The sequence below is a fragment of the Octopus bimaculoides genome, unplaced genomic scaffold, assembly GCF_046866305.1.
Source record: "Octopus bimaculoides isolate indiv1 unplaced genomic scaffold, ASM4686630v1 contig39, whole genome shotgun sequence".
NCBI lineage: Eukaryota > Metazoa > Mollusca > Cephalopoda > Octopoda > Octopodidae > Octopus > Octopus bimaculoides.
In genome coordinates, this window is record NW_028315289.1 from 537,077 (window position 1) to 564,923 (window position 27,847).

The window sequence follows — 27,847 nt, forward strand, 5'->3', positions numbered from 1 at the left end:
TGTATATATATATATATATATATATATATATATATATATATATATATATATGTATGTATGTGCGTGTATATGTTTGTGTCTGTTCCCCAACATCGCATGACAACCGATGGTGGTGTGTATACGTCCCTGTAACTTAGCGGTTCGGCAAAAAGTGGACGATATAATAAGTGCCAGGCTTACAAAGAATAAGTCCTGATGAAAATAAATTGAATCCGCTGTTTTAATGCTTGTTAAAATTTACAGCTTGTGTAAATTAAAAAGAAAAAGAATGCTTACAGCACCTAGGGTTCCCAAGCGGTCACCCATCTAAGTACAAACTAGGCTCGATGTTGCTTAACTTCGGTGATCGGACGAGAACCGGTGCTTTCAACGTGATATGGCCGTAAACATCTATACAGTAAATTTTAATCTATTTATTCTATAAACTTATACTAAATCATTTTCATTTTTTAGAATGTATTTTTCTTTCTTTCACTTTGTATATAACTTGGCAATCCTTCGGTAAAAAGACATTATCTTTCATCTTCACAGTGCCATCTTAGCGATCTTTCTATAAAAAACAAATTATCGTTCACCTTCACAGTGCTGAACAGTTAAACGCTGGCAACAACACTTACTAATCATTCACATCATATACTACTACCTATACATTGCACACTTTAACGACTTATGAACTTTCCCTATTTTCCTTCTCGCTCTTACGGTCATTTAAGTTTTTATTTGCTTGGCACCCGTTATACACGTTCATCTTTACCAGAAAACAATTCACATTTTGTGCGCCAGTGCTTTCGAAACAATGTTATTATATGCCGGTGTAATGACGTTATACGACCGTTATATCCATTGGGTCGGATATAAAATAGCACCAATTTATTTACAGATTATAACCAGCATTGATACTGATCGCGCAAATGAGAAATAATGAATATATGTGCGGCCGTATTTTTCGCTTTTAAGTTGCAAAAAAATAAATGTTAAAGCCTCAATTTCTATATAAATTGAAAGAAATCAAATGTTCTGAAAAATAAAATTGCTTTAGTATGATATTATAGAATAAATACATTAAAATTTACTTCTCTGATGTTTACGGCCATATCACGTTGAAAACACCGGTTCTCGTCCGATCACCGAAGTTAAGCAACATCGAGCCTAGTTAGTACTTAGATGGGTGACCGCTTGGGAACCCTAGGTGCTGTAAGCATTTTTTTGGCTTCTTTTAACATTTTTTTAAAAATTAATTTAAACAAATTGAATTTTGACAATGTAATATGATAAAAGAAAGTGGATTCGATTTACTTTCAATATGAAATACAGAAAGCATACGCAGATTAACCAAAATTCAGCGGGTGGGGACCTCTTGTAAGACTACTACTTATCCATGAAACTTGTTGACAGTGATGATCGTGCAGCTGAAAAGTTTTCCCGTGAAGATATTGAAAATAGCTTTCATGTCATGTTCACTGTTGAACAACCATCAACCTGAGAGAACAGGAACAAATAGTGTAAAGCATTCTCTCCCATAATTCAAACGATTTGCATATTCTGTGACTCTATAAAGGGAGATAATAGTTGCGTTAGTTTCTAAAAAAATTCATATGCTTGTTCTGGGAACTGGCAGTGAACTATCTCTTTCAACCTCTGGCATTCGATATGTTTGTAGGGACTGGACCACTAAGCACGAACTTTTAGTCATTGTTTGCAACTCGCCTTACCGAGGTGCCAGATGATGCCCGTTGGGATGCTTAACTTTTCCAACCACATGGTTCCGGGTTCAGACCCACTGCGTGGCACCTTGGGCAAGTGTCTTCTACTATAGTCTCGGGACGACCAAAGCCTTATGAGTGGTTTTGGTAGACGGAAACTGAAAGAAGCCCGTCGTATACATGTGTATACATGTGTATATATATATATATATATATATATATATATATATATATATGTATGTATGTGCGTGTATATGTTTGTGTCTGTTCCCCAACATCGCATGACAACCGATGGTGGTGTGTATACGTCCCTGTAACTTAGCGGTTCGGCAAAAAGTGGACGATATAATAAGTGCCAGGCTTACAAAGAATAAGTCCTGATGAAAATAAATTGAATCCGCTGTTTTAATGCTTGTTAAAATTTACAGCTTGTGTAAATTAAAAAGAATGCTTACAGCACCTAGGGTTCCCAAGCGGTCACCCATCTAAGTACTAACTAGGCTCGATGTTGCTTAACTTCGGTGATCGGACGAGAACCGGTGCTTTCAACGTGATATGGCCGTAAACATCTATACAGTAAATTTTAATCTATTTATTCTATAAACTTATACTAAATCATTTTCATTTTTTAGAATGTATTTTTCTTTCTTTCACTTTGTATATAACTTGGCAATCCTTCGGTAAAAAGACATTATCTTTCATCTTCACAGTGCCATCTTAGCGATCTTTCTATAAAAAACAAATTATCGTTCACCTTCACAGTGCTGAACAGTTAAACGCTGGCAACAACACTTACTAATCATTCACATCATATACTACTACCTATACATTGCACACTTTAACGACTTATGAACTTTCCCTATTTTCCTTCTCACTCTTACGGTCATTTAAGTTTTTATTTGCTTGGCACCCGTTATACACGTTCATCTTTACCAGAAAACAATTCACATTTTGTGCGCCAGTGCTTTCGAAACAATGTTATTATATGCCGGTGTAATGACGTTATACGACCGTTATATCCATTGGGTCGGATATAAAATAGCACCAATTTATTTACAGATTATACCCAGCATTGATACTGATCGCGCAAATGAGAAATAATGAATATATGTGCGGCCGTATTTTTCGCTTTTAAGTTGCAAAAAAATAAATGTTAAAGCCTCAATTTCTATATAAATTGAAAGAAATCAAATGTTCTGAAAAATAAAATTGCTTTAGTATGATATTATAGAATAAATACATTAAAATTTACTTCTCTGATGTTTACGGCCATATCACGTTGAAAACACCGGTTCTCGTCCGATCACCGAAGTTAAGCAACATCGAGCCTAGTTAGTACTTAGATGGGTGACCGCTTGGGAACCCTAGGTGCTGTAAGCATTTTTTTTGCTTCTTTTAACATTTTTTTAAAAATTAATTTAAACAAATTGAATTTTGATAATGTAATATGATAAAAGAAAGTGGATTCGATTTACTTTCAATATGAAATACAGAAAGCATACGCAGATTAACCAAAATTCAGCGGGTGGGAACCTCTTGTGAGACTACTACTTATCCATGAAACTTGTTGACAGTGATGATCGTGCAGCTGAAAAGTTTTCCCGTGAAGATATTGAAAATAGCTTTCATGTCATGTTCACTGTTGAACAACCATCAACCTGAGAGAACAGGAACAAATAGTGTAAAGCATTCTCTCCCATAATTCAAACGATTTGCATATTCTGTGACTCTATAAAGGGAGATAATAGTTGCGTTAGTTTCTAAAAAAATTCATATCCTTGTTCTGGGAACTGGCAGTGAACTATCTCTTTCAACCTCTGGCATTCGATATGTTTCTAGGGACTGGACCACTAAGCACGAACTTTTAGTCATTGTTTGCAGCTCGCCTTACCGAGGTGCCAGATGATGCCCGTTGGGATGCTTAACTTTTCCAACCACATGGTTCCGGGTTCAGTCCCACTGCGTGGCACCTTGGGCAAGTGTCTTCTACTATAGTCTCGGGACGACCAAAGCCTTATGAGTGGTTTTGGTAGACGGAAACTGAAAGAAGCCCGTCGTATACATGTGTATACATGTGTATATATATATATATATATATATATATATATATATATATATATATGTATGTATGTGCGTGTATATGTTTGTGTCTGTTCCCCAACATCGCATGACAACCGATGGTGGTGTGTATACGTCCCTGTAACTTAGCGGTTCGGCAAAAAGTGGACGATATAATAAGTGCCAGGCTTACAAAGAATAAGTCCTGATGAAAATAAATTGAATCCGCTGTTTTAATGCTTGTTAAAATTTACAGCTTGTGTAAATTAAAAAGAAAAAGAATGCTTACAGCACCTAGGGTTCCCAAGCGGTCACCCATCTAAGTACTAACTAGGCTCGATGTTGCTTAACTTCGGTGATCGGACGAGAACCGGTGCTTTCAACGTGATATGGCCGTAAACATCTATACAGTAAATTTTAATCTATTTATTCTATAAACTTATACTAAATCATTTTCATTTTTTAGAATGTATTTTTCTTTCTTTCACTTTGTATATAACTTGGCAATCCTTCGGTAAAAAGACATTATCTTTCATCTTCACAGAGCCATCTTAGCGATCTTTCTATAAAAAACAAATTATCGTTCACCTTCACAGTGCTGAACAGTTAAACGCTGGCAACAACACTTACTAATCATTCACATCATATACTACTACCTATACATTGCACACTTTAACGACTTATTAACTTTCCCTATTTTCCTTCTCATTCTTACGGTCATTTAAGTTTTTATTTGCTTGGCACCCGTTATACACGTTCATCTTTACCAGAAAACAATTCACATTTTGTGCGCCAGTGCTTTCGAAACAATGTTATTATATGCCGGTGTAATGACGTTATACGACCGTTATATCCATTGGGTCGGATATAAAATAGCACCAATTTATTTACAGATTATAACCAACATTGATACTGATCGCGCAAATGAGAAATAATGAATATATGTGCGGCCGTATTTTTCGCTTTTAAGTTGCAAAAAAATAAATGTTAAAGCCTCAATTTCTATATAAATTGAAAGAAATCAAATGTTCTGAAAAATAAAATTGCGTTAGTATGATATTATAGAATAAATACATTAAAATTTACTTCTCTGATGTTTACGGCCATATCACGTTGAAAACACCGGTTCTCGTCCGATCACCGAAGTTAAGCAACATCGAGCCTAGTTAGTACTTAGATGGGTGACCGCTTGGGAACCCTAGGTGCTGTAAGCATTTTTTTTGCTTCTTTTAACATTTTTTAAAAAATTAATTTAAACAAATTGAATTTTGATAATGTAATATGATAAAAGAAAGTGGATTCGATTTACTTTCAATATGAAATACAGAAAGCATACGCAGATTAACCAAAATTCAGCGGGTGGGAACCTCTTGTGAGACTACTACTTATCCATGAAACTTGTTGACAGTGATGATCGTGCAGCTGAAAAGTTTTCCCGTGAAGATATTGAAAATAGCTTTCATGTCATGTTCACTGTTGAACAACCATCAACCTGAGAGAACAGGAACAAATAGTGTAAAGCATTCTCTCCCATAATTCAAACGATTTGCATATTCTGTGACTCTATAAAGGGAGATAATAGTTGCGTTAGTTTCTAAAAAAATTCATATCCTTGTTCTGGGAACTGGCAGTGAACTATCTCTTTCAACCTCTGGCATTCGATATGTTTGTAGGGACTGGACCACTAAGCACGAACTTTTAGTCATTGTTTGCAGCTCGCCTTACCGAGGTGCCAGATGATGCCCGTTGGGATGCTTAACTTTTCCAACCACATGGTTCCGGGTTCAGTCCCACTGCGTGGCACCTTGGGCAAGTGTCTTCTACTATAGTCTCGGGACGACCAAAGCCTTATGAGTGGTTTTGGTAGACGGAAACTGAAAGAAGCCCGTCGTATACATGTGTATACATGTGTATATATATATATATATATATATATATATATATATATATATATATGTATGTATGTGCGTGTATATGTTTGTGTCTGTTCCCCAACATCGCATGACAACCGATGGTGGTGTGTATACGTCCCTGTAACTTAGCGGTTCGGCAAAAAGTAGACGATATAATAAGTGCCAGGCTTACAAAGAATAAGTCCTGATGAAAATAAATTGAATCCGCTGTTTTAATGCTTGTTAAAATTTACAGCTTGTGTAAATTAAAAAGAAAAAGAATGCTTACAGCACCTAGGGTTCCCAAGCGGTCACCCATCTAAGTACTAACTAGGCTCGATGTTGCTTAACTTCGGTGATCGGACGAGAACCGGTGCTTTCAACGTGATATGGCCGTAAACATCTATACAGTAAATTTTAATCTATTTATTCTATAAACTTATACTAAATCATTTTCATTTTTTAGAATGTATTTTTCTTTCTTTCACTTTGTATATAACTTGGCAATCCTTCGGTAAAAAGACATTATCTTTCATCTTCACAGTGCCATCTTAGCGATCTTTCTATAAAAAACAAATTATCGTTCACCTTCACAGTGCTGAACAGTTAAACGCTGGCAACAACACTTACTAATCATTCACATCATATACTACTACCTATACATTGCACACTTTAACGACTTATGAACTTTCCCTATTTTCCTTCTCACTCTTACGGTCATTTAAGTTTTTATTTGCTTGGCACCCGTTATACACGTTCATCTTTACCAGAAAACAATTCACATTAAGTGCGCCAGTGCTTTCGAAACAATGTTATTATATGCCGGTGTAATGACGTTATACGACCGTTATATCCATTGGGTCGGATATAAAATAGCACCAATTTATTTACAGATTATAACCAGCATTGATACTGATCGCGCAAATGAGAAATAATGAATATATGTGCGGCCGTATTTTTCGCTTTTAAGTTGCAAAAAAATAAATGTTAAAGCCTCAATTTCTATATAAATTGAAAGAAATCAAATGTTCTGAAAAATAAAATTGCTTTAGTATGATATTATAGAATAAATACATTAAAATTTACTTCTCTGATGTTTACGGCCATATCACGTTGAAAACACCGGTTCTCGTCCGATCACCGAAGTTAAGCAACATCGAGCCTAGTTAGTACTTAGATGGGTGACCGCTTGGGAACCCTAGGTGCTGTAAGCATTTTTTTTGCTTCTTTTAAAACTTTTTTAAAAATTAATTTAAACAAATTGAATTTTGACAATATAATATGATAAAAGAAAGTGGATTCGATTTACTTTCAATATGAAATACAGACAGCATACGCAGATTAACCAAAATTCAGCGGGTGGGAACCTCTTGTAAGACTACTACTTATCCATGAAACTTGTTGACAGTGATGATCGTGCAGCTGAAAAGTTTTCCCGTGAAGATATTGAAAATAGCTTTCATGTCATGTTCACTGTTGAACAACCATCAACCTGAGAGAACAGGAACAAATAGTGTAAAGCATTCTCTCCCATAATTCAAACGATTTGCATATTCTGTGACTCTATAAAGGGAGATAATAGTTGCGTTAGTTTCTAAAAAAATTCATATGCTTGTTCTGGGAACTGGCAGTGAACTATCTCTTTCAACCTCTGGCATTCGATATGTTTGTAGGGACTGGACCACTAAGCACGAACTTTTAGTCATTGTTTGCAACTCGCCTTACCGAGGTGCCAGATGATGCCCGTTGGGATGCTTAACTTTTCCAACCACATGGTTCCGGGTTCAGACCCACTGCGTGGCACCTTGGGCAAGTGTCTTCTACTATAGTCTCGGGACGACCAAAGCCTTATGAGTGGTTTTGGTAGACGGAAACTGAAAGAAGCCCGTCGTATACATGTGTATACATGTGTATATATATATATATATATATATATATATATATATATATATATATGTATGTATGTGCGTGTATATGTTTGTGTCTGTTCCCCAACATCGCATGACAACCGATGGTGGTGTGTATACGACCCTGTAACTTAGCGGTTCGGCAAAAAGTGGACGATATAATAAGTGCCAGGCTTACAAAGAATAAGTCCTGATGAAAATAAATTGAATCCGCTGTTTTAATGCTTGTTAAAATTTACAGCTTGTGTAAATTAAAAAGAAAAAGAATGCTTACAGCACCTAGGGTTCCCAAGCGGTCACCCATCTAAGTACTAACTAGGCTCGATGTTGCTTAACTTCGGTGATCGGACGAGAACCGGTGCTTTCAACGTGATATGGCCGTAAACATCTATACAGTAAATTTTAATCTATTTATTCTATAAACTTATACTAAATCATTTTCATTTTTTAGAATGTATTTTTCTTTCTTTCACTTTGTATATAACTTGGCAATCCTTCGGTAAAAAGACATTATCTTTCATCTTCACAGTGCCATCTTAGCGATCTTTCTATAAAAAACAAATTATCGTTCACCTTCACAGTGCTGAACAGTTAAACGCTGGCAACAACACTTACTAATCATTCACATCATATACTACTACCTATACATTGCACACTTTAACGACTTATGAACTTTCCCTATTTTCCTTCTCACTCTTACGGTCATTTAAGTTTTTATTTGCTTGGCACCCGTTATACACGTTCATCTTTACCAGAAAACAATTCACATTTTGTGCGCCAGTGCTTTCGAAACAATGTTATTATATGCCGGTGTAATGACGTTATACGACCGTTATATCCATTGGGTCGGATATAAAATAGCACCAATTTATTTACAGATTATACCCAGCATTGATACTGATCGCGCAAATGAGAAATAATGAATATATGTGCGGCCGTATTTTTCGCTTTTAAGTTGCAAAAAAATAAATGTTAAAGCCTCAATTTCTATATAAATTGAAGGAAATCAAATGTTCTGAAAAATAAAATTGCGTTAGTATGATATTATAGAATAAATACATTAAAATTTACTTCTCTGATGTTTACGGCCATATCACGTTGAAAACACCGGTTCTCGTCCGATCACCGAAGTTAAGCAACATCGAGCCTAGTTAGTACTTAGATGGGTGACCGCTTGGGAACCCTAGGTGCTGTAAGCATTTTTTTTGCTTCTTTTAAAACTTTTTTAAAAATTAATTTAAACAAATTGAATTTTGACAATATAATATGATAAAAGAAAGTGGATTCGATTTACTTTCAATATGAAATACAGACAGCATACGCAGATTAACCAAAATTCAGCGGGTGGGAACCTCTTGTAAGACTACTACTTATCCATGAAACTTGTTGACAGTGATGATCGTGCAGCTGAAAAGTTTTCCCGTGAAGATATTGAAAATAGCTTTCATGTCATGTTCACTGTTGAACAACCATCAACCTGAGAGAACAGGAACAAATAGTGTAAAGCATTCTCTCCCATAATTCAAACGATTTGCATATTCTGTGACTCTATAAAGGGAGATAATAGTTGCGTTAGTTTCTAAAAAAATTCATATGCTTGTTCTGGGAACTGGCAGTGAACTATCTCTTTCAACCTCTGGCATTCGATATGTTTGTAGGGACTGGAGCACTAAGCACGAACTTTTAGTCATTGTTTGCAACTCGCCTTACCGAGGTGCCAGATGATGCCCGTTGGGATGCTTAACTTTTCCAACCACATGGTTCCGGGTTCAGACCCACTGCGTGGCACCTTGGGCAAGTGTCTTCTACTATAGTCTCGGGACGACCAAAGCCTTATGAGTGGTTTTGGTAGACGGAAACTGAAAGAAGCCCGTCGTATACATGTGTATACATGTGTATATATATATATATATATATATATATATATATATATATATGTATGTATGTGCGTGTATATGTTTGTGTCTGTTCCCCAACATCGCATGACAACCGATGGTGGTGTGTATACGACCCTGTAACTTAGCGGTTCGGCAAAAAGTGGACGATATAATAAGTGCCAGGCTTACAAAGAATAAGTCCTGATGAAAATAAATTGAATCCGCTGTTTTAATGCTTGTTAAAATTTACAGCTTGTGTAAATTAAAAAGAAAAAGAATGCTTACAGCACCTAGGGTTCCCAAGCGGTCACCCATCTAAGTACTAACTAGGCTCGATGTTGCTTAACTTCGGTGATCGGATGAGAACCGTTGCTTTCAACGTGATATGGCCGTAAACATCTATACAGTAAATTTTAATCTATTTATTCTATAAACTTATACTAAATCATTTTCATTTTTTAGAATGTATTTTTCTTTCTTTCACTTTGTATATAACTTGGCAATCCTTCGGTAAAAAGACATTATCTTTCATCTTCACAGTGCCATCTTAGCGATCTTTCTATAAAAAACAAATTATCGTTCACCTTCACAGTGCTGAACAGTTAAACGCTGGCAACAACACTTACTAATCATTCACATCATATACTACTACCTATACATTGCACACTTTAACGACTTATGAACTTTCCCTATTTTCCTTCTCACTCTTACGGTCATTTAAGTTTTTATTTGCTTGGCACCCGTTATACACGTTCATCTTTACCAGAAAACAATTCACATTTTGTGCGCCAGTGCTTTCGAAACAATGTTATTATATGCCGGTGTAATGACGTTATACGACCGTTATATCCATTGGGTCGGATATAAAATAGCACCAATTTATTTACAGATTATACCCAGCATTGATACTGATCGCGCAAATGAGAAATAATGAATATATGTGCGGCCGTATTTTTCGCTTTTAAGTTGCAAAAAAATAAATGTTAAAGCCTCAATTTCTATATAAATTGAAAGAAATCAAATGTTCTGAAAAATAAAATTGCTTTAGTATGATATTATAGAATAAATACATTAAAATTTACTTCTCTGATGTTTACGGCCATATCACGTTGAAAACACCGGTTCTCGTCCGATCACCGAAGTTAAGCAACATCGAGCCTAGTTAGCACTTAGATGGGTGACCGCTTGGGAACCCTAGGTGCTGTAAGCATTTTTTTTGCTTCTTTTAACATTTTTTTAAAAATTAATTTAAACAAATTGAATTTTGATAATGTAATATGATAAAAGAAAGTGGATTCGATTTACTTTCAATATGAAATACAGAAAGCATACGCAGATTAACCAAAATTCAGCGGGTGGGAACCTCTTGTGAGACTACTACTTATCCATGAAACTTGTTGACAGTGATGATCGTGCAGCTGAAAAGTTTTCCCGTGAAGATATTGAAAATAGCTTTCATGTCATGTTCACTGTTGAACAACCATCAACCTGAGAGAACAGGAACAAATAGTGTAAAGCATTCTCTCCCATAATTCAAACGATTTGCATATTCTGTGACTCTATAAAGGGAGATAATAGTTGCGTTAGTTTCTAAAAAAATTCATATCCTTGTTCTGGGAACTGGCAGTGAACTATCTCTTTCAACCTCTGGCATTCGATATGTTTGTAGGGACTGGACCACTAAGCACGAACTTTTAGTCATTGTTTGCAGCTCGCCTTACCGAGGTGCCAGATGATGCCCGTTGGGATGCTTAACTTTTCCAACCACATGGTTCCGGGTTCAGTCCCACTGCGTGGCACCTTGGGCAAGTGTCTTCTACTATAGTCTCGGGACGACCAAAGCCTTATGAGTGGTTTTGGTAGACGGAAACTGAAAGAAGCCCGTCGTATACATGTGTATACATGTGTATATATATATATATATATATATATATATATATATATATATATATATATATATATATATATATATATATATATATATGTATGTATGTGCGTGTATATGTTTGTGTCTGTTCCCCAACATCGCATGACAACCGATGGTGGTGTGTATACGTCCCTGTAACTTAGCGGTTCGGCAAAAAGTGGACGATATAATAAGTGCCAGGCTTACAAAGAATAAGTCCTGATGAAAATAAATTGAATCCGCTGTTTTAATGCTTGTTAAAATTTACAGCTTGTGTAAATTAAAAAGAAAAAGAATGCTTACAGCACCTAGGGTTCCCAAGCGGTCACCCATCTAAGTACTAACTAGGCTCGATGTTGCTTAACTTCGGTGATCGGACGAGAACCGGTGCTTTCAACGTGATATGGCCGTAAACATCTATACAGTAAATTTTAATCTATTTATTCTATAAACTTATACTAAATCATTTTCATTTTTTAGAATGTATTTTTCTTTCTTTCACTTTGTATATAACTTGGCAATCCTTCGGTAAAAAGACATTATCTTTCATCTTCACAGTGCCATCTTAGCGATCTTTCTATAAAAAACAAATTATCGTTCACCTTCACAGTGCTGAACAGTTAAACGCTGGCAACAACACTTACTAATCATTCACATCATATACTACTACCTATACATTGCACACTTTAACGACTTATTAACTTTCCCTATTTTCCTTCTCATTCTTACGGTCATTTAAGTTTTTATTTGCTTGGCACCCGTTATACACGTTCATCTTTACCAGAAAACAATTCACATTTTGTGCGCCAGTGCTTTCGAAACAATGTTATTATATGCCGGTGTAATGACGTTATACGACCGTTATATCCATTGGGTCGGATATAAAATAGCACCAATTTATTTACAGATTATAACCAGCATTGATACTGATCGCGCAAATGAGAAATAATGAATATATGTGCGGCCGTATTTTTCGCTTTTAAGTTGCAAAAAAATAAATGTTAAAGCCTCAATTTCTATATAAATTGAAAGAAATCAAATGTTCTGAAAAATAAAATTGCGTTAGTATGATATTATAGAATAAATACATTAAAATTTACTTACCTGATGTTTACGGCCATATCACGTTGAAAACACCGGTTCTCGTCCGATCACCGAAGTTAAGCAACATCGAGCCTAGTTAGTACTTAGATGGGTGACCGCTTGGGAACCCTAGGTGCTGTAAGCATTTTTTTTGCTTCTTTTAACATTTTTTTAAAAATTAATTTAAACAAATTGAATTTTGATAATGTAATATGATAAAAGAAAGTGGATTCGATTTACTTTCAATATGAAATACAGAAAGCATACGCAGATTAACCAAAATTCAGCGGGTGGGAACCTCTTGTAAGACTACTACTTATCCATGAAACTTGTTGACAGTGATGATCGTGCAGCTGAAAAGTTTTCCCGTGAAGATATTGAAAATAGCTTTCATGTCATGTTCACTGTTGAACAACCATCAACCTGAGAGAACAGGAACAAATAGTGTAAAGCATTCTCTCCCATAATTCAAACGATTTGCATATTCTGTGACTCTATAAAGGGAGATAATAGTTGCGTTATTTTCTAAAAAAATTCATATGCTTGTTCTAGGAACTGGCAGTGAACTATCTCTTTCAACCTCTGGCATTCGATATGTTTGTAGGGACTGGACCACTAAGCACGAACTTTTAGTCATTGTTTGCAACTCGCCTTACCGAGGTGCCAGATGATGCCCGTTGGGATGCTTAACTTTTCCAACCACATGGTTCCGGGTTCAGACCCACTGCGTGGCACCTTGGGCAAGTGTCTTCTACTATAGTCTCGGGACGACCAAAGCCTTATGAGTGGTTTTGGTAGACGGAAACTGAAAGAAGCCCGTCGTATACATGTGTATACATGTGTATATATATATATATATATATATATATATATATATATATATATATATGTATGTATGTGCGTGTATATGTTTGTGTCTGTTCCCCAACATCGCATGACAACCGATGGTGGTGTGTATACGTCCCTGTAACTTAGCGGTTCGGCAAAAAGTGGACGATATAATAAGTGCCAGGCTTACAAAGAATAAGTCCTGATGAAAATAAATTGAATCCGCTGTTTTAATGCTTGTTAAAATTTACAGCTTGTGTAAATTAAAAAGAAAAAGAATGCTTACAGCACCTAGGGTTCCCAAGCGGTCACCCATCTAAGTACTAACTAGGCTCGATGTTGCTTAACTTCGGTGATCGGACGAGAACCGGTGCTTTCAACGTGATATGGCCGTAAACATCTATACAGTAAATTTTAATCTATTTATTCTATAAACTTATACTAAATCATTTTCATTTTTTAGAATGTATTTTTCTTTCTTTCACTTTGTATATAACTTGGCAATCCTTCGGTAAAAAGACATTATCTTTCATCTTCACAGTGCCATCTTAGCGATCTTTCTATAAAAAACAAATTATCGTTCACCTTCACAGTGCTGAACAGTTAAACGCTGGCAACAACACTTACTAATCATTCACATCATATACTACTACCTATACATTGCACACTTTAACGACTTATTAACTTTCCCTATTTTCCTTCTCACTCTTACGGTCATTTAAGTTTTTATTTGCTTGGCACCCGTTATACACGTTCATCTTTACCAGAAAACAATTCACATTAAGTGCGCCAGTGCTTTCGAAACAATGTTATTATATGCCGGTGTAATGACGTTATACGACCGTTATATCCATTGGGTCGGATATAAAATAGCACCAATTTATTTACAGATTATAACCAGCATTGATACTGATCGCGCAAATGAGAAATAATGAATATATGTGCGGCCGTATTTTTCGCTTTTAAGTTGCAAAAAAATAAATGTTAAAGCCTCAATTTCTATATAAATTGAAAGAAATCAAATGTTCTGAAAAATAAAATTGCTTTAGTATGATATTATAGAATAAATACATTAAAATTTACTTCTCTGATGTTTACGGCCATATCACGTTGAAAACACCGGTTCTCGTCCGATCACCGAAGTTAAGCAACATCGAGCCTAGTTAGTACTTAGATGGGTGACCGCTTGGGAACCCTAGGTGCTGTAAGCATTTTTTTTGCTTCTTTTAACATTTTTTTAAAAATTAATTTAAACAAATTGAATTTTGACAATGTAATATGATAAAAGAAAGTGGATTCGGTTTACTTTCAATATGAAATACAGAAAGCATACGCAGATTAACCAAAATTCAGCGGGTGGGAACCTCTTGTAAGACTACTACTTATCCATGAAACTTGTTGACAGTGATGATCGTGCAGCTGAAAAGTTTTCCCGTGAAGATATTGAAAATAGCTTTCATGTCATGTTCACTGTTGAACAACCATCAACCTGAGAGAACAGGAACAAATAGTGTAAAGCATTCTCTCCCATAATTCAAACGATTTGCATATTCTGTGACTCTATAAAGGGAGATAATAGTTGCGTTAGTTTCTAAAAAAATTCATATGCTTGTTCTGGGAACTGGCAGTGAACTATCTCTTTCAACCTCTGGCATTCGATATGTTTGTAGGGACTGGACCACTAAGCACGAACTTTTAGTCATTGTTTGCAACTCGCCTTACCGAGGTGCCAGATGATGCCCGTTGGGATGCTTAACTTTTCCAACCACATGGTTCCGGGTTCAGACCCACTGCGTGGCACCTTGGGCAAGTGTCTTCTACTATAGTCTCGGGACGACCAAAGCCTTATGAGTGGTTTTGGTAGACGGAAACTGAAAGAAGCCCGTCGTATACATGTGTATACATGTGTATATATATATATATATATATATATATATATGTATGTATGTGCGTGTATATGTTTGTGTCTGTTCCCCAACATCGCATGACAACCGATGGTGGTGTGTATACGTCCCTGTAACTTAGCGGCTCGCCAAAAAGTGGCCGATATAATAAGTGCCAGGCTTACAAAGAATAAGTCCTGATGAAAATAAATTGAATCCGCTGTTTTAATGCTTGTTAAAATTTACAGCTTGTGTAAATTAAAAAGAAAAAGAATGCTTACAGCACCTAGGGTTCCCAAGCGGTCACCCATCTAAGTACTAACTAGGCTCGATGTTGCTTAACTTCGGTGATCGGACGAGAACCGGTGCTTTCAACGTGATATGGCCGTAAACATCTATACAGTAAATTTTAATCTATTTATTCTATAAACTTATACTAAATCATTTTCATTTTTTAGAATGTAATTTTCTTTCTTTCACTTTGTATATAACTTGGCAATCCTTCGGTAAAAAGACATTATCTTTCATCTTCACAGTGCCATCTTAGCGATCTTTCTATAAAAAACAAATTATCGTTCACCTTCACAGTGCTGAACAGTTAAACGCTGGCAACAACACTTACTAATCATTCACATCATATACTACTACCTATACATTGCACACTTTAACGACTTATGAACTTTCCCTATTTTCCTTCTCACTCTTACGGTCATTTAAGTTTTTATTTGCTTGGCACCCGTTATACACGTTCATCTTTACCAGAAAACAATTCACATTTTGTGCGCCAGTGCTTTCGAAACAATGTTATTATATGCCGGTGTAATGACGTTATACGACCGTTATATCCATTGGGTCGGATATAAAATAGCACCAATTTATTTACAGATTATACCCAGCATTGATACTGATCGCGCAAATGAGAAATAATGAATATATGTGCGGCCGTATTTTTCGCTTTTAAGTTGCAAAAAAATAAATGTTAAAGCCTCAATTTCTATATAGATTGAAAGAAATCAAATGTTCTGAAAAATAAAATTGCTTTAGTATGATATTATAGAATAAATACATTAAAATTTACTTCTCTGATGTTTATGGCCATATCACGTTGAAAACACCGGTTCTCGTCCGATCACCGAAGTTAAGCAACATCGAGCCTAGTTAGTACTTAGATGGGTGACCGCTTGGGAACCCTAGGTGCTGTAAGCATTTTTTTTGCTTCTTTTAACATTTTTTTAAAAATTAATTTAAACAAATTGAATTTTTTACAATGTAATATGATAAAAGAAAGTGGATTCGATTTACTTTCAATATGAAATACAGAAAGCATACGCAGATTAACCAAAATTCAGCGGGTGGGAACCTCTTGTAAGACTACTACTTATCCATGAAACTTGTTGACAGTGATGATCGTGCAGCTGAAAAGTTTTCCCGTGAAGATATTGAAAATAGCTTTCATGTCATGTTCACTGTTGAACAACCATCAACCTGAGAGAACAGGAACAAATAGTGTAAAGCATTCTCTCCCATAATTCAAACGATTTGCATATTCTGTGACTCTATAAAGGGAGATAATAGTTGCGTTAGTTTCTAAAAAAATTCATATGCTTGTTCTGGGAACTGGCAGTGAACTATCTCTTTCAACCTCTGGCATTCGATATGTTTGTAGGGACTGGACCACTAAGCACGAACTGTTAGTCATTGTTTGCAACTCGCCTTACCGAGGTGCCAGATGATGCCCGTTGGGATGCTTAACTTTTCCAACCACATGGTTCCGGGTTCAGACCCACTGCGTGGCACCTTGGGCAAGTGTCTTCTACTATAGTCTCGGGACGACCAAAGCCTTATGAGTGGTTTTGGTAGACGGAAACTGAAAGAAGCCCGTCGTATACATGTGTATACATGTGTATATATATATATATATATATATATATATATGTATGTATGTGCGTGTATATGTTTGTGTCTGTTCCCCAACATCGCATGACAACCGATGGTGGTGTGTATACGTCCCTGTAACTTAGCGGCTCGCCAAAAAGTGGCCGATATAATAAGTGCCAGGCTTACAAAGAATAAGTCCTGATGAAAATAAATTGAATCCGCTGTTTTAATGCTTGTTAAAATTTACAGCTTGTGTAAATTAAAAAGAAAAAGAATGCTTACAGCACCTAGGGTTCCCAAGCGGTCACCCATCTAAGTACTAACTAGGCTCGATGTTGCTTAACTTCGGTGATCGGACGAGAACCGGTGCTTTCAACGTGATATGGCCGTAAACATCTATACAGTAAATTTTAATCTATTTATTCTATAAACTTATACTAAATCATTTTCATTTTTTAGAATGTATTTTTCTTTCTTTCACTTTGTATATAACTTGGCAATCCTTCGGTAAAAAGACATTATCTTTCATCTTCACAGTGCCATCTTAGCGATCTTTCTATAAAAAACAAATTATCGTTCACCTTCACAGTGCTGAACAGTTAAACGCTGGCAACAACACTTACTAATCATTCACATCATATACTACTACCTATACATTGCACACTTTAACGACTTATTAACTTTCCCTATTTTCCTTCTCACTCTTACGGTCATTTAAGTTTTTATTTGCTTGGCACCCGCTATACACGTTCATCTTTACCAGAAAACAATTCACATTTTGTGCGCCAGTGCTTTCGAAACAATGTTATTATATGCCGGTGTAATGACGTTATACGACCGTTATATCCATTGGGTCGGATATAAAATAGCACCAATTTATTTACAGATTATACCCAGCATTGATACTGATCGCGCAAATGAGAAATAATGAATATATGTGCGGCCGTATTTTTCGCTTTTAAGTTGCAAAAAAATAAATGTTAAAGCCTCAATTTCTATATAAATTGAAAGAAATCAAATGTTCTGAAAAATAAAATTGCTTTAGTATGATATTATAGAATAAATACATTAAAATTTACTTCTCTGATGTTTACGGCCATATCACGTTGAAAACACCGGTTCTCGTCCGATCACCGAAGTTAAGCAACATCGAGCCTAGTTAGTACTTAGATGGGTGACCGCTTGGGAACCCTAGGTGCTGTAAGCATTTTTTTTGCTTCTTTTAAAACTTTTTTAAAAATTAATTTAAACAAATTGAATTTTGACAATATAATATGATAAAAGAAAGTGGATTCGATTTACTTTCAATATGAAATACAGACAGCATACGCAGATTAACCAAAATTCAGCGGGTGGGAACCTCTTGTAAGACTACTACTTATCCATGAAACTTGTTGACAGTGATGATCGTGCAGCTGAAAAGTTTTCCCGTGAAGATATTGAAAATAGCTTTCATGTCATGTTCACTGTTGAACAACCATCAACCTGAGAGAACAGGAACAAATAGTGTAAAGCATTCTCTCCCATAATTCAAACGATTTGCATATTCTGTGACTCTATAAAGGGAGATAATAGTTGCGTTAGTTTCTAAAAAAATTCATATCCTTGTTCTGGGAACTGGCAGTGAACTATCTCTTTCAACCTCTGGCATTCGATATGTTTGTAGGGACTGGACCACTAAGCACGAACTTTTAGTCATTGTTTGCAACTCGCCTTACCGAGGTGCCAGTTGATGCCCGTTGGGATGCTTAACTTTTCCAACCACATGGTTCCGGGTTCAGACCCACTGCGTGGCACCTTGGGCAAGTGTCTTCTACTATAGTCTCGGGACGACCAAAGCCTTATGAGTGGTTTTGGTAGACGGAAACTGAAAGAAGCCCGTCGTATACATGTGTATACATGTGTATATATATATATATATATATATATATATATATATATATATATATATATATATATATATATGTATGTATGTGCGTGTATATGTTTGTGTCTGTTCCCCAACATCGCATGACAACCGATGGTGGTGTGTATACGTCCCTGTAACTTAGCGGTTCGGCAAAAAGTGGCCGATATAATAAGTGCCAGGCTTACAAAGAATAAGTCCTGATGAAAATAAATTGAATCCGCTGTTTTAATGCTTGTTAAAATTTACAGCTTGTGTAAATTAAAAAGAAAAAGAATGCTTACAGCACCTAGGGTTCCCAAGCGGTCACCCATCTAAGTACTAACTAGGCTCGATGTTGCTTAACTTCGGTGATCGGACGAGAACCGGTGCTTTCAACGTGATATGGCCGTAAACATCAGAGAAGTAAATTTTAATCTATTTATTCTATAAACTTATACTAAATCATTTTCATTTTTTAGAATGTATTTTTCTTTCTTTCACTTTGTATATAACTTGGCAATCCTTCGGTAAAAAGACATTATCTTTCATCTTCACAGTGCCATCTTAGCGATCTTTCTATAAAAAACAAATTATCGTTCACCTTCACAGTGCTGAACAGTTAAACGCTGGCAACAACACTTACAAATCATTCACATCATATACTACTACCTATACATTGCACACTTTAACGACTTATGAACTTTCCCTATTTTCCTTCTCATTCTTACGGTCATTTAAGTTTTTATTTGCTTGGCACCCGTTATACACGTTCATCTTTACCAGAAAACAATTCACATTTTGTGCGCCAGTGCTTTCGAAACAATGTTATTATATGCCGGTGTAATGACGTTATACGACCGTTATATCCATTGGGTCGGATATAAAATAGCACCAATTTATTTACAGATTATAACCAGCATTGATACTGATCGCGCAAATGAGAAATAATGAATATATGTGCGGCCGTATTTTTCGCTTTTAAGTTGCAAAAAAATAAATGTTAAAGCCTCAATTTCTATATAAATTGAAAGAAATCAAATGTTCTGAAAAATAAAATTGCGTTAGTATGATATTATAGAATAAATACATTAAAATTTACTTCTCTGATGTTTACGGCCATATCACGTTGAAAACACCGGTTCTCGTCCGATCACCGAAGTTAAGCAACATCGAGCCTAGTTAGTACTTAGATGGGTGACCGCTTGGGAACCCTAGGTGCTGTAAGCATTTTTTTTGCTTCTTTTAACATTTTTTTAAAAATTAATTTAAACAAATTGAATTTTGATAATGTAATATGATAAAAGAAAGTGGATTCGATTTACTTTCAATATGAAATACAGAAAGCATACGCAGATTAACCAAAATTCAGCGGGTGGGAACCTCTTGTAAGACTACTACTTATCCATGAAACTTGTTGACAGTGATGATCGTGCAGCTGAAAAGTTTTCCCGTGAAGATATTGAAAATAGCTTTCATGTCATTTTCACTGTTGAACAACCATCAACCTGAGAGAACAGGAACAAATAGTGTAAAGCATTCTCTCCCATAATTCAAACGATTTGCATATTCTGTGACTCTATAAAGGGAGATAATAGTTGCGTTAGTTTCTAAAAAAATTCATATCCTTGTTCTGGGAACTGGCAGTGAACTATCTCTTTCAACCTCTGGCATTCGATATGTTTGTAGGGACTGGACCACTAAGCACGAACTTTTAGTCATTGTTTGCAGCTCGCCTTACCGAGGTGCCAGATGATGCCCGTTGGGATGCTTAACTTTTCCAACCACATGGCTCCGGGTTCAGTCCCACTGCGTGGAACCTTGGGCAAGTGTCTTCTACTATAGTCTCGGGACGACCAAAGCCTTATGAGTGGTTTTGGTAGACGGAAACTGAAAGAAGCCCGTCGTATACATGTGTATACATGTGTATATATATATATATATATATATATATATATATATATATATATATATATATATATATATATATATGTATGTATGTGCGTGTATATGTTTGTGTCTGTTCCCCAACATCGCATGACAACCGATGGTGGTGTGTATACGTCCCTGTAACTTAGCGGTTCGGCAAAAAGTGGACGATATAATAAGTGCCAGGCTTACAAAGAATAAGTCCTGATGAAAATAAATTGAATCCGCTGTTTTAATGCTTGTTAAAATTTACAGCTTGTGTAAATTAAAAAGAAAAAGAATGCTTACAGCACCTAGGGTTCCCAAGCGGTCACCCATCTAAGTTCTAACTAGGCTCGATGTTGCTTAACTTCGGTGATCGGACGAGAACCGGTGCTTTCAACGTGATATGGCCGTAAACATCTATACAGTAAATTTTAATCTATTTATTCTATAAACTTATACTAAATCATTTTCATTTTTTAGAATGTATTTTTCTTTCTTTCACTTTGTATATAACTTGGCAATCCTTCGGTAAAAAGACATTATCTTTCATCTTCACAGTGCCATCTTAGCGATCTTTCTATAAAAAACAAATTATCGTTCACCTTCACAGTGCTGAACAGTTAAACGCTGGCAACAACACTTACTAATCATTCACATCATATACTACTACCTATACATTGCACACTTTAACGACTTATGAACTTTCCCTATTTTCCTTCTCATTCTTACGGTCATTTAAGTTTATATTTGCTTGGCACCCGTTATACACGTTCATCTTTACCAGAAAACAATTCACATTTTGTGCGCCAGTGCTTTCGAAACAATGTTATTATATGCCGGTGTAATGACGTTATACGACCGTTATATCCATTGGGTCGGATATAAAATAGCACCAATTTATTTACAGATTATAACCAGCATTGATACTGATCGCGCAAATGAGAAATAATGAATATATGTGCGGCCGTATTTTTCGCTTTTAAGTTGCAAAAAAATAAATGTTAAAGCCTCAATTTCTATATAAATTGAAAGAAATCAAATGTTCTGAAAAATAAAATTGCGTTAGTATGATATTATAGAATAAATACATTAAAATTTACTTCTCTGATGTTTACGGCCATATCACGTTGAAAACACCGGTTCTCGTCCGATCACCGAAGTTAAGCAACATCGAGCCTAGTTAGTACTTAGATGGGTGACCGCTTGGGAACCCTAGGTGCTGTAAGCATTTTTTTTGCTTCTTTTAACATTTTTTTAAAAATTAATTTAAACAAATTGAATTTTGATAATGTAATATGATAAAAGAAAGTGGATTCGATTTACTTTCAATATGAAATACAGAAAGCATACGCAGATTAACCAAAATTCAGCGGGTGGGAACCTCTTGTAAGACTACTACTTATCCATGAAACTTGTTGACAGTGATGATCGTGCAGCTGAAAAGTTTTCCCGTGAAGATATTGAAAATAGCTTTCATGTCATGTTCACTGTTGAACAACCATCAACCTGAGAGAACAGGAACAAATAGTGTAAAGCATTCTCTCCCATAATTCAAACGATTTGCATATTCTGTGACTCTATAAAGGGAGATAATAGTTGCGTTAGTTTCTAAAAAAATTCATATGCTTGTTCTGGGAACTGGCAGTGAACTATCTCTTTCAACCTCTGGCATTCGATATGTTTGTAGGGACTGGACCACTAAGCACGAACTTTTAGTCATTGTTTGCAACTCGCCTTACCGAGGTGCCAGATGATGCCCGTTGGGATGCTTAACTTTTCCAACCACATGGTTCCGGGTTCAGACCCACTGCGTGGCACCTTGGGCAAGTGTCTTCTACTATAGTCTCGGGACGACCAAAGCCTTATGAGTGGTTTTGGTAGACGGAAACTGAAAGAAGCCCGTCGTATACATGTGTATACATGTATATATATATATATATATATATATATATATATATATATATATATATATATATATGTATGTATGTGCGTGTATATGTTTGTGTCTGTTCCCCAACATCGCATGACAACCGATGGTGGTGTGTATACGTCCCTGTAACTTAGCGGTTCGGCAAAAAGTGGACGATATAATAAGTGCCAGGCTTACAAAGAATAAGTCCTGATGAAAATAAATTGAATCCGCTGTTTTAATGCTTGTTAAAAGTTACAGCTTGTGTAAATTAAAAAGAAAAAGAATGCTTACAGCACCTAGGGTTCCCAAGCGGTCACCCATCTAAGTACTAACTAGGCTCGATGTTGCTTAACTTCGGTGATCGGACGAGAACCGGTGCTTTCAACGTGATATGGCCGTAAACATCTATACAGTAAATTTTAATCTATTTATTCTATAAACTTATACTAAATCATTTTCATTTTTTAGAATGTATTTTTCTTTCTTTCACTTTGTATATAACTTGGCAATCCTTCGGTAAAAAGACATTATCTTTCATCTTCACAGTGCCATCTTAGCGATCTTTCTATAAAAAACAAATTATCGTTCACCTTCACAGTGCTGAACAGTTAAACGCTGGCAACAACACTTACTAATCATTCACATCATATACTACTACCTATACATTGCACACTTTAACGACTTATGAACTTTCCCTATTTTCCTTCTCACTCTTACGGTCATTTAAGTTTTTATTTGCTTGGCACCCGTTATACACGTTCATCTTTACCAGAAAACAATTCACATTTTGTGCGCCAGTGCTTTCGAAACAATGTTATTATATGCCGGTGTAATGACGTTATACGACCGTTATATCCATTGGGTCGGATATAAAATAGCACCAATTTATTTACAGATTATAACCAGCATTGATACTGATCGCGCAAATGAGAAATAATGAATATATGTGCGGCCGTATTTTTCGCTTTTAAGTTGCAAAAAAATAAATGTTAAAGCCTCAATTTCTATATAAATTGAAAGAAATCAAATGTTCTGAAAAATAAAATTGCGTTAGTATGATATTATAGAATAAATACATTAAAATTTACTTCTCTGATGTTTACGGCCATATCACGTTGAAAACACCGGTTCTCGTCCGATCACCGAAGTTAAGCAACATCGAGCCTAGTTAGTACTTAGATGGGTGACCGCTTGGGAACCCTAGGTGCTGTAAGCATTTTTTTTGCTTCTTTTAACATTTTTTAAAAAATTAATTTAAACAAATTGAATTTTGATAATGTAATATGATAAAAGAAAGTGGATTCGATTTACTTTCAATATGAAATACAGAAAGCATACGCAGATTAACCAAAATTCAGCGGGTGGGAACCTCTTGTGAGACTACTACTTATCCATGAAACATGTTGACAGTGATGATCGTGCAGCTGAAAAGTTTTCCCGTGAAGATATTGAAAATAGCTTTCATGTCATGTTCACTGTTGAACAACCATCAACCTGAGAGAACAGGAACAAATAGTGTAAAGCATTCTCTCCCATAATTCAAACGATTTGCATATTCTGTGACTCTATAAAGGGAGATAATAGTTGCGTTAGTTTCTAAAAAAATTCATATCCTTGTTCTGGGAACTGGCAGTGAACTATCTCTTTCAACCTCTGGCATTCGATATGTTTGTAGGGACTGGACCACTGAGCACGAACTTTTAGTCATTGTTTGCAGCTCTCCTTACCGAGGTGCCAGATGATGCCCGTTGGGATGCTTAACTTTTCCAACCACATGGTTCCGGGTTCAGTCCCACTGCGTGGCACCTTGGGCAAGTGTCTTCTACTATAGTCTCGGGACGACCAAAGCCTTATGAGTGGTTTTGGTAGACGGAAACTGAAAGACGCCCGTCGTATACATGTGTATACATGTGTATATATATATATATATATATATATATATATATATATATATATGTATGTATGTGCGTGTATATGTTTGTGTCTGTTCCCCAACATCGCATGACAACCGATGGTGGTGTGTATACGTCCCTGTAACTTAGCGGTTCGGCAAAAAGTGGACGATATAATAAGTGCCAGGCTTACAAAGAATAAGTCCTGATGAAAATAAATTGAATCCGCTGTTTTAATGCTTGTTAAAAGTTACAGCTTGTGTAAATTAAAAAGAAAAAGAATGCTTACAGCACCTAGGGTTCCCAAGCGGTCACCCATCTAAGTACTAACTAGGCTCGATGTTGCTTAACTTCGGTGATCGGACGAGAACCGGTGCTTTCAACGTGATATGGCCGTAAACATCTATACAGTAAATTTTAATCTATTTATTCTATAAACTTATACTAAATCATTTTCATTTTTTAGAATGTATTTTTCTTTCTTTCACTTTGTATATAACTTGGCAATCCTTCGGTAAAAAGACATTATCTTTCATCTTCACAGTGCCATCTTAGCGATCTTTCTATAAAAAACAAATTATCGTTCACCTTCACAGTGCTGAACAGTTAAACGCTGGCAACAACACTTACTAATCATTCACATCATATACTACTACCTATACATTGCACACTTTAACGACTTATGAACTTTCCCTATTTTCCTTCTCATTCTTACGGTCATTTAAGTTTTTATTTGCTTGGCACCCGTTATACACGTTCATCTTTACCAGAAAACAATTCACATTTTGTGCGCCAGTGCTTTCGAAACAATGTTATTATATGCCGGTGTAATGACGTTATACGACCGTTATATCCATTGGGTCGGATATAAAATAGCACCAATTTATTTACAGATTATAACCAGCATTGATACTGATCGCGCAAATGAGAAATAATGAATATATGTGCGGCCGTATTTTTCGCTTTTAAGTTGCAAAAAAATAAATGTTAAAGCCTCAATTTCTATATAAATTGAAAGAAATCAAATGTTCTGAAAAATAAAATTGCGTTAGTATGATATTATAGAATAAATACATTAAAATTTACTGCTCTGATGTTTACGGCCATATCACGTTGAAAACACCGGTTCTCGTCCGATCACCGAAGTTAAGCAACATCGAGCCTAGTTAGTACTTAGATGGGTGACCGCTTGGGAACCCTAGGTGCTGTAAGCATTTTTTTGGCTTCTTTTAACATTTTTTTAAAAATTAATTTAAACAAATTGAATTTTGATAATGTAATATGATAAAAGAAAGTGGATTCGATTTACTTTCAATATGAAATACAGAAAGCATACGCAGATTAACCAAAATTCAGCGGGTGGGAACCTCTTGTAAGACTACTACTTATCCATGAAACTTGTTGACAGTGATGATCGTGCAGCTGAAAAGTTTTCCCGTGAAGATATTGAAAATAGCTTTCATGTCATGTTCACTGTTGAACAACCATCAACCTGAGAGAACAGGAACAAATAGTGTAAAGCATTCTCTCCCATAATTCAAACGATTTGCATATTCTGTGACTCTATAAAGGGAGATAATAGTTGCGTTAGTTTCTAAAAAAATTCATATGCTTGTTCTGGGAACTGGCAGTGAACTATCTCTTTCAACCTCTGGCATTCGATATGTTTGTAGGGACTGGACCACTAAGCACGAACTTTTAGTCATTGTTTGCAACTCGCCTTACCGAGGTGCCAGATGATGCCCGTTGGGATGCTTAACTTTTCCAACCACATGGTTCCGGGTTCAGACCCACTGCGTGGCACCTTGGGCAAGTGTCTTCTACTATAGTCTCGGGACGACCAAAGCCTTATGAGTGGTTTTGGTAGACGGAAACTGAAAGAAGCCCGTCGTATACATGTGTATACATGTGTATATATATATATATATATATATATATATATATATATATATATATATATATATATATATATATGTATGTATGTGCGTGTATATGTTTGTGTCTGTTCCCCAACATCGCATGACAACCGATGGTGGTGTGTATACGTCCCTGTAACTTAGCGGTTCGGCAAAAAGTGGACGATATAATAAGTGCCAGGCTTACAAAGAATAAGTCCTGATGAAAATAAATTGAATCCGCTGTTTTAATGCTTGTTAAAATTTACAGCTTGTGTAAATTAAAAAGAAAAAGAATGCTTACAGCACCTAGGGTTCCCAAGCGGTCACCCATCTAAGTACTAACTAGGCTCGATGTTGCTTAACTTCGGTGATCGGACGAGAACCGGTGCTTTCAACGTGATATGGCCGTAAACATCTATACAGTAAATTTTAATCTATTTATTCTATAAACTTATACTAAATCATTTTCATTTTTTAGAATGTATTTTTCTTTCTTTCACTTTGTATATAACTTGGCAATCCTTCGGTAAAAAGACATTATCTTTCATCTTCACAGTGCCATCTTAGCGATCTTTCTATAAAAAACAAATTATCGTTCACCTTCACAGTGCTGAACAGTTAAACGCTGGCAACAACACTTACTAATCATTCACATCATATACTACTACCTATACATTGCACACTTTAACGACTTATGAACTTTCCCTATTTTCCTTCTCACTCTTACGGTCATTTAAGTTTTTATTTGCTTGGCACCCGTTATACACGTTCATCTTTACCAGAAAACAATTCACATTTTGTGCGCCAGTGCTTTCGAAACAATGTTATTATATGCCGGTGTAATGACGTTATACGACCGTTATATCCATTGGGTCGGATATAAAATAGCACCAATTTATTTACAGATTATAACCAGCATTGATACTGATCGCGCAAATGAGAAATAATGAATATATGTGCGGCCGTATTTTTCGCTTTTAAGTTGCAAAAAAATAAATGTTAAAGCCTCAATTTCTATATAAATTGAAAGAAATCAAATGTTCTGAAAAATAAAATTGCGTTAGTATGATATTATAGAATAAATACATTAAAATTTACTTCTGTGATGTTTACGGCCATATCACGTTGAAAACACCGGTTCTCGTCCGATCACCGAAGTTAAGCAACATCGAGCCTAGTTAGTACTTAGATGGGTGACCGCTTGGGAACCCTAGGTGCTGTAAGCATTTTTTTTGCTTCTTTTAACATTTTTTAAAAAATTAATTTAAACAAATTGAATTTTGATAATGTAATATGATAAAAGAAAGTGGATTCGATTTACTTTCAATATG

General features: G+C 35.8%; 30 non-coding genes across 30 annotated transcripts; 15 read left to right on the forward strand and 15 right to left on the reverse strand.

Moving 5' to 3' along the window:
• Positions 1 to 269: 269 nt before the first annotated feature.
• LOC149129915 (5S ribosomal RNA) lies at positions 270 to 388 on the reverse strand. Its single transcript, XR_016239340.1, has one exon. It is a non-coding gene; the product is annotated as a 5S ribosomal RNA (ribosomal RNA).
• A 694-nt stretch (positions 389 to 1,082) lies between these two features.
• On the forward strand, positions 1,083 to 1,201 carry LOC149129916 (5S ribosomal RNA). Its single transcript, XR_016239658.1, has one exon. It is a non-coding gene; the product is annotated as a 5S ribosomal RNA (ribosomal RNA).
• Positions 1,202 to 2,151: 950 nt separating this feature from the next.
• On the reverse strand, positions 2,152 to 2,270 carry LOC149129917 (5S ribosomal RNA). The gene has a single exon (XR_016239917.1). It is a non-coding gene; the product is annotated as a 5S ribosomal RNA (ribosomal RNA).
• A 694-nt stretch (positions 2,271 to 2,964) lies between these two features.
• Positions 2,965 to 3,083, forward strand: LOC149129918 (5S ribosomal RNA). Its single transcript, XR_016239659.1, has one exon. It is a non-coding gene; the product is annotated as a 5S ribosomal RNA (ribosomal RNA).
• A 960-nt stretch (positions 3,084 to 4,043) lies between these two features.
• On the reverse strand, positions 4,044 to 4,162 carry LOC149129919 (5S ribosomal RNA). Its single transcript, XR_016239918.1, has one exon. It is a non-coding gene; the product is annotated as a 5S ribosomal RNA (ribosomal RNA).
• Positions 4,163 to 4,856: 694 nt separating this feature from the next.
• On the forward strand, positions 4,857 to 4,975 carry LOC149129920 (5S ribosomal RNA). Its single transcript, XR_016239660.1, has one exon. It is a non-coding gene; the product is annotated as a 5S ribosomal RNA (ribosomal RNA).
• A 960-nt stretch (positions 4,976 to 5,935) lies between these two features.
• Positions 5,936 to 6,054, reverse strand: LOC149129921 (5S ribosomal RNA). Its single transcript, XR_016239919.1, has one exon. It is a non-coding gene; the product is annotated as a 5S ribosomal RNA (ribosomal RNA).
• A 694-nt stretch (positions 6,055 to 6,748) lies between these two features.
• LOC149129922 (5S ribosomal RNA) lies at positions 6,749 to 6,867 on the forward strand. The gene has a single exon (XR_016239661.1). It is a non-coding gene; the product is annotated as a 5S ribosomal RNA (ribosomal RNA).
• Positions 6,868 to 7,827: 960 nt separating this feature from the next.
• Positions 7,828 to 7,946, reverse strand: LOC149129923 (5S ribosomal RNA). The gene has a single exon (XR_016239920.1). It is a non-coding gene; the product is annotated as a 5S ribosomal RNA (ribosomal RNA).
• A 694-nt stretch (positions 7,947 to 8,640) lies between these two features.
• LOC149129924 (5S ribosomal RNA) lies at positions 8,641 to 8,759 on the forward strand. The gene has a single exon (XR_016239663.1). It is a non-coding gene; the product is annotated as a 5S ribosomal RNA (ribosomal RNA).
• Positions 8,760 to 9,715: 956 nt separating this feature from the next.
• On the reverse strand, positions 9,716 to 9,834 carry LOC149129925 (5S ribosomal RNA). The gene has a single exon (XR_016239365.1). It is a non-coding gene; the product is annotated as a 5S ribosomal RNA (ribosomal RNA).
• Positions 9,835 to 10,528: 694 nt separating this feature from the next.
• On the forward strand, positions 10,529 to 10,647 carry LOC149129926 (5S ribosomal RNA). Its single transcript, XR_016239463.1, has one exon. It is a non-coding gene; the product is annotated as a 5S ribosomal RNA (ribosomal RNA).
• Positions 10,648 to 11,639: 992 nt separating this feature from the next.
• LOC149129927 (5S ribosomal RNA) lies at positions 11,640 to 11,758 on the reverse strand. Its single transcript, XR_016239922.1, has one exon. It is a non-coding gene; the product is annotated as a 5S ribosomal RNA (ribosomal RNA).
• Positions 11,759 to 12,452: 694 nt separating this feature from the next.
• LOC149129928 (5S ribosomal RNA) lies at positions 12,453 to 12,571 on the forward strand. The gene has a single exon (XR_016239664.1). It is a non-coding gene; the product is annotated as a 5S ribosomal RNA (ribosomal RNA).
• A 962-nt stretch (positions 12,572 to 13,533) lies between these two features.
• On the reverse strand, positions 13,534 to 13,652 carry LOC149129929 (5S ribosomal RNA). Its single transcript, XR_016239923.1, has one exon. It is a non-coding gene; the product is annotated as a 5S ribosomal RNA (ribosomal RNA).
• Positions 13,653 to 14,346: 694 nt separating this feature from the next.
• LOC149129930 (5S ribosomal RNA) lies at positions 14,347 to 14,465 on the forward strand. The gene has a single exon (XR_016239665.1). It is a non-coding gene; the product is annotated as a 5S ribosomal RNA (ribosomal RNA).
• A 946-nt stretch (positions 14,466 to 15,411) lies between these two features.
• Positions 15,412 to 15,530, reverse strand: LOC149129931 (5S ribosomal RNA). The gene has a single exon (XR_016239924.1). It is a non-coding gene; the product is annotated as a 5S ribosomal RNA (ribosomal RNA).
• A 694-nt stretch (positions 15,531 to 16,224) lies between these two features.
• LOC149129932 (5S ribosomal RNA) lies at positions 16,225 to 16,343 on the forward strand. Its single transcript, XR_016239984.1, has one exon. It is a non-coding gene; the product is annotated as a 5S ribosomal RNA (ribosomal RNA).
• A 947-nt stretch (positions 16,344 to 17,290) lies between these two features.
• LOC149129933 (5S ribosomal RNA) lies at positions 17,291 to 17,409 on the reverse strand. Its single transcript, XR_016239925.1, has one exon. It is a non-coding gene; the product is annotated as a 5S ribosomal RNA (ribosomal RNA).
• Positions 17,410 to 18,103: 694 nt separating this feature from the next.
• On the forward strand, positions 18,104 to 18,222 carry LOC149129934 (5S ribosomal RNA). The gene has a single exon (XR_016239666.1). It is a non-coding gene; the product is annotated as a 5S ribosomal RNA (ribosomal RNA).
• Positions 18,223 to 19,198: 976 nt separating this feature from the next.
• LOC149129935 (5S ribosomal RNA) lies at positions 19,199 to 19,317 on the reverse strand. Its single transcript, XR_016239926.1, has one exon. It is a non-coding gene; the product is annotated as a 5S ribosomal RNA (ribosomal RNA).
• A 694-nt stretch (positions 19,318 to 20,011) lies between these two features.
• LOC149129936 (5S ribosomal RNA) lies at positions 20,012 to 20,130 on the forward strand. The gene has a single exon (XR_016239667.1). It is a non-coding gene; the product is annotated as a 5S ribosomal RNA (ribosomal RNA).
• A 980-nt stretch (positions 20,131 to 21,110) lies between these two features.
• LOC149129937 (5S ribosomal RNA) lies at positions 21,111 to 21,229 on the reverse strand. The gene has a single exon (XR_016239500.1). It is a non-coding gene; the product is annotated as a 5S ribosomal RNA (ribosomal RNA).
• A 694-nt stretch (positions 21,230 to 21,923) lies between these two features.
• Positions 21,924 to 22,042, forward strand: LOC149129938 (5S ribosomal RNA). Its single transcript, XR_016239668.1, has one exon. It is a non-coding gene; the product is annotated as a 5S ribosomal RNA (ribosomal RNA).
• Positions 22,043 to 23,010: 968 nt separating this feature from the next.
• Positions 23,011 to 23,129, reverse strand: LOC149129939 (5S ribosomal RNA). Its single transcript, XR_016239927.1, has one exon. It is a non-coding gene; the product is annotated as a 5S ribosomal RNA (ribosomal RNA).
• A 694-nt stretch (positions 23,130 to 23,823) lies between these two features.
• Positions 23,824 to 23,942, forward strand: LOC149129940 (5S ribosomal RNA). Its single transcript, XR_016239669.1, has one exon. It is a non-coding gene; the product is annotated as a 5S ribosomal RNA (ribosomal RNA).
• Positions 23,943 to 24,900: 958 nt separating this feature from the next.
• On the reverse strand, positions 24,901 to 25,019 carry LOC149129941 (5S ribosomal RNA). The gene has a single exon (XR_016239928.1). It is a non-coding gene; the product is annotated as a 5S ribosomal RNA (ribosomal RNA).
• A 694-nt stretch (positions 25,020 to 25,713) lies between these two features.
• Positions 25,714 to 25,832, forward strand: LOC149129942 (5S ribosomal RNA). Its single transcript, XR_016239670.1, has one exon. It is a non-coding gene; the product is annotated as a 5S ribosomal RNA (ribosomal RNA).
• Positions 25,833 to 26,810: 978 nt separating this feature from the next.
• Positions 26,811 to 26,929, reverse strand: LOC149129943 (5S ribosomal RNA). Its single transcript, XR_016239929.1, has one exon. It is a non-coding gene; the product is annotated as a 5S ribosomal RNA (ribosomal RNA).
• Positions 26,930 to 27,623: 694 nt separating this feature from the next.
• On the forward strand, positions 27,624 to 27,742 carry LOC149129944 (5S ribosomal RNA). Its single transcript, XR_016239671.1, has one exon. It is a non-coding gene; the product is annotated as a 5S ribosomal RNA (ribosomal RNA).
• The last annotated feature ends 105 nt before the right edge of the window (positions 27,743 to 27,847 follow it).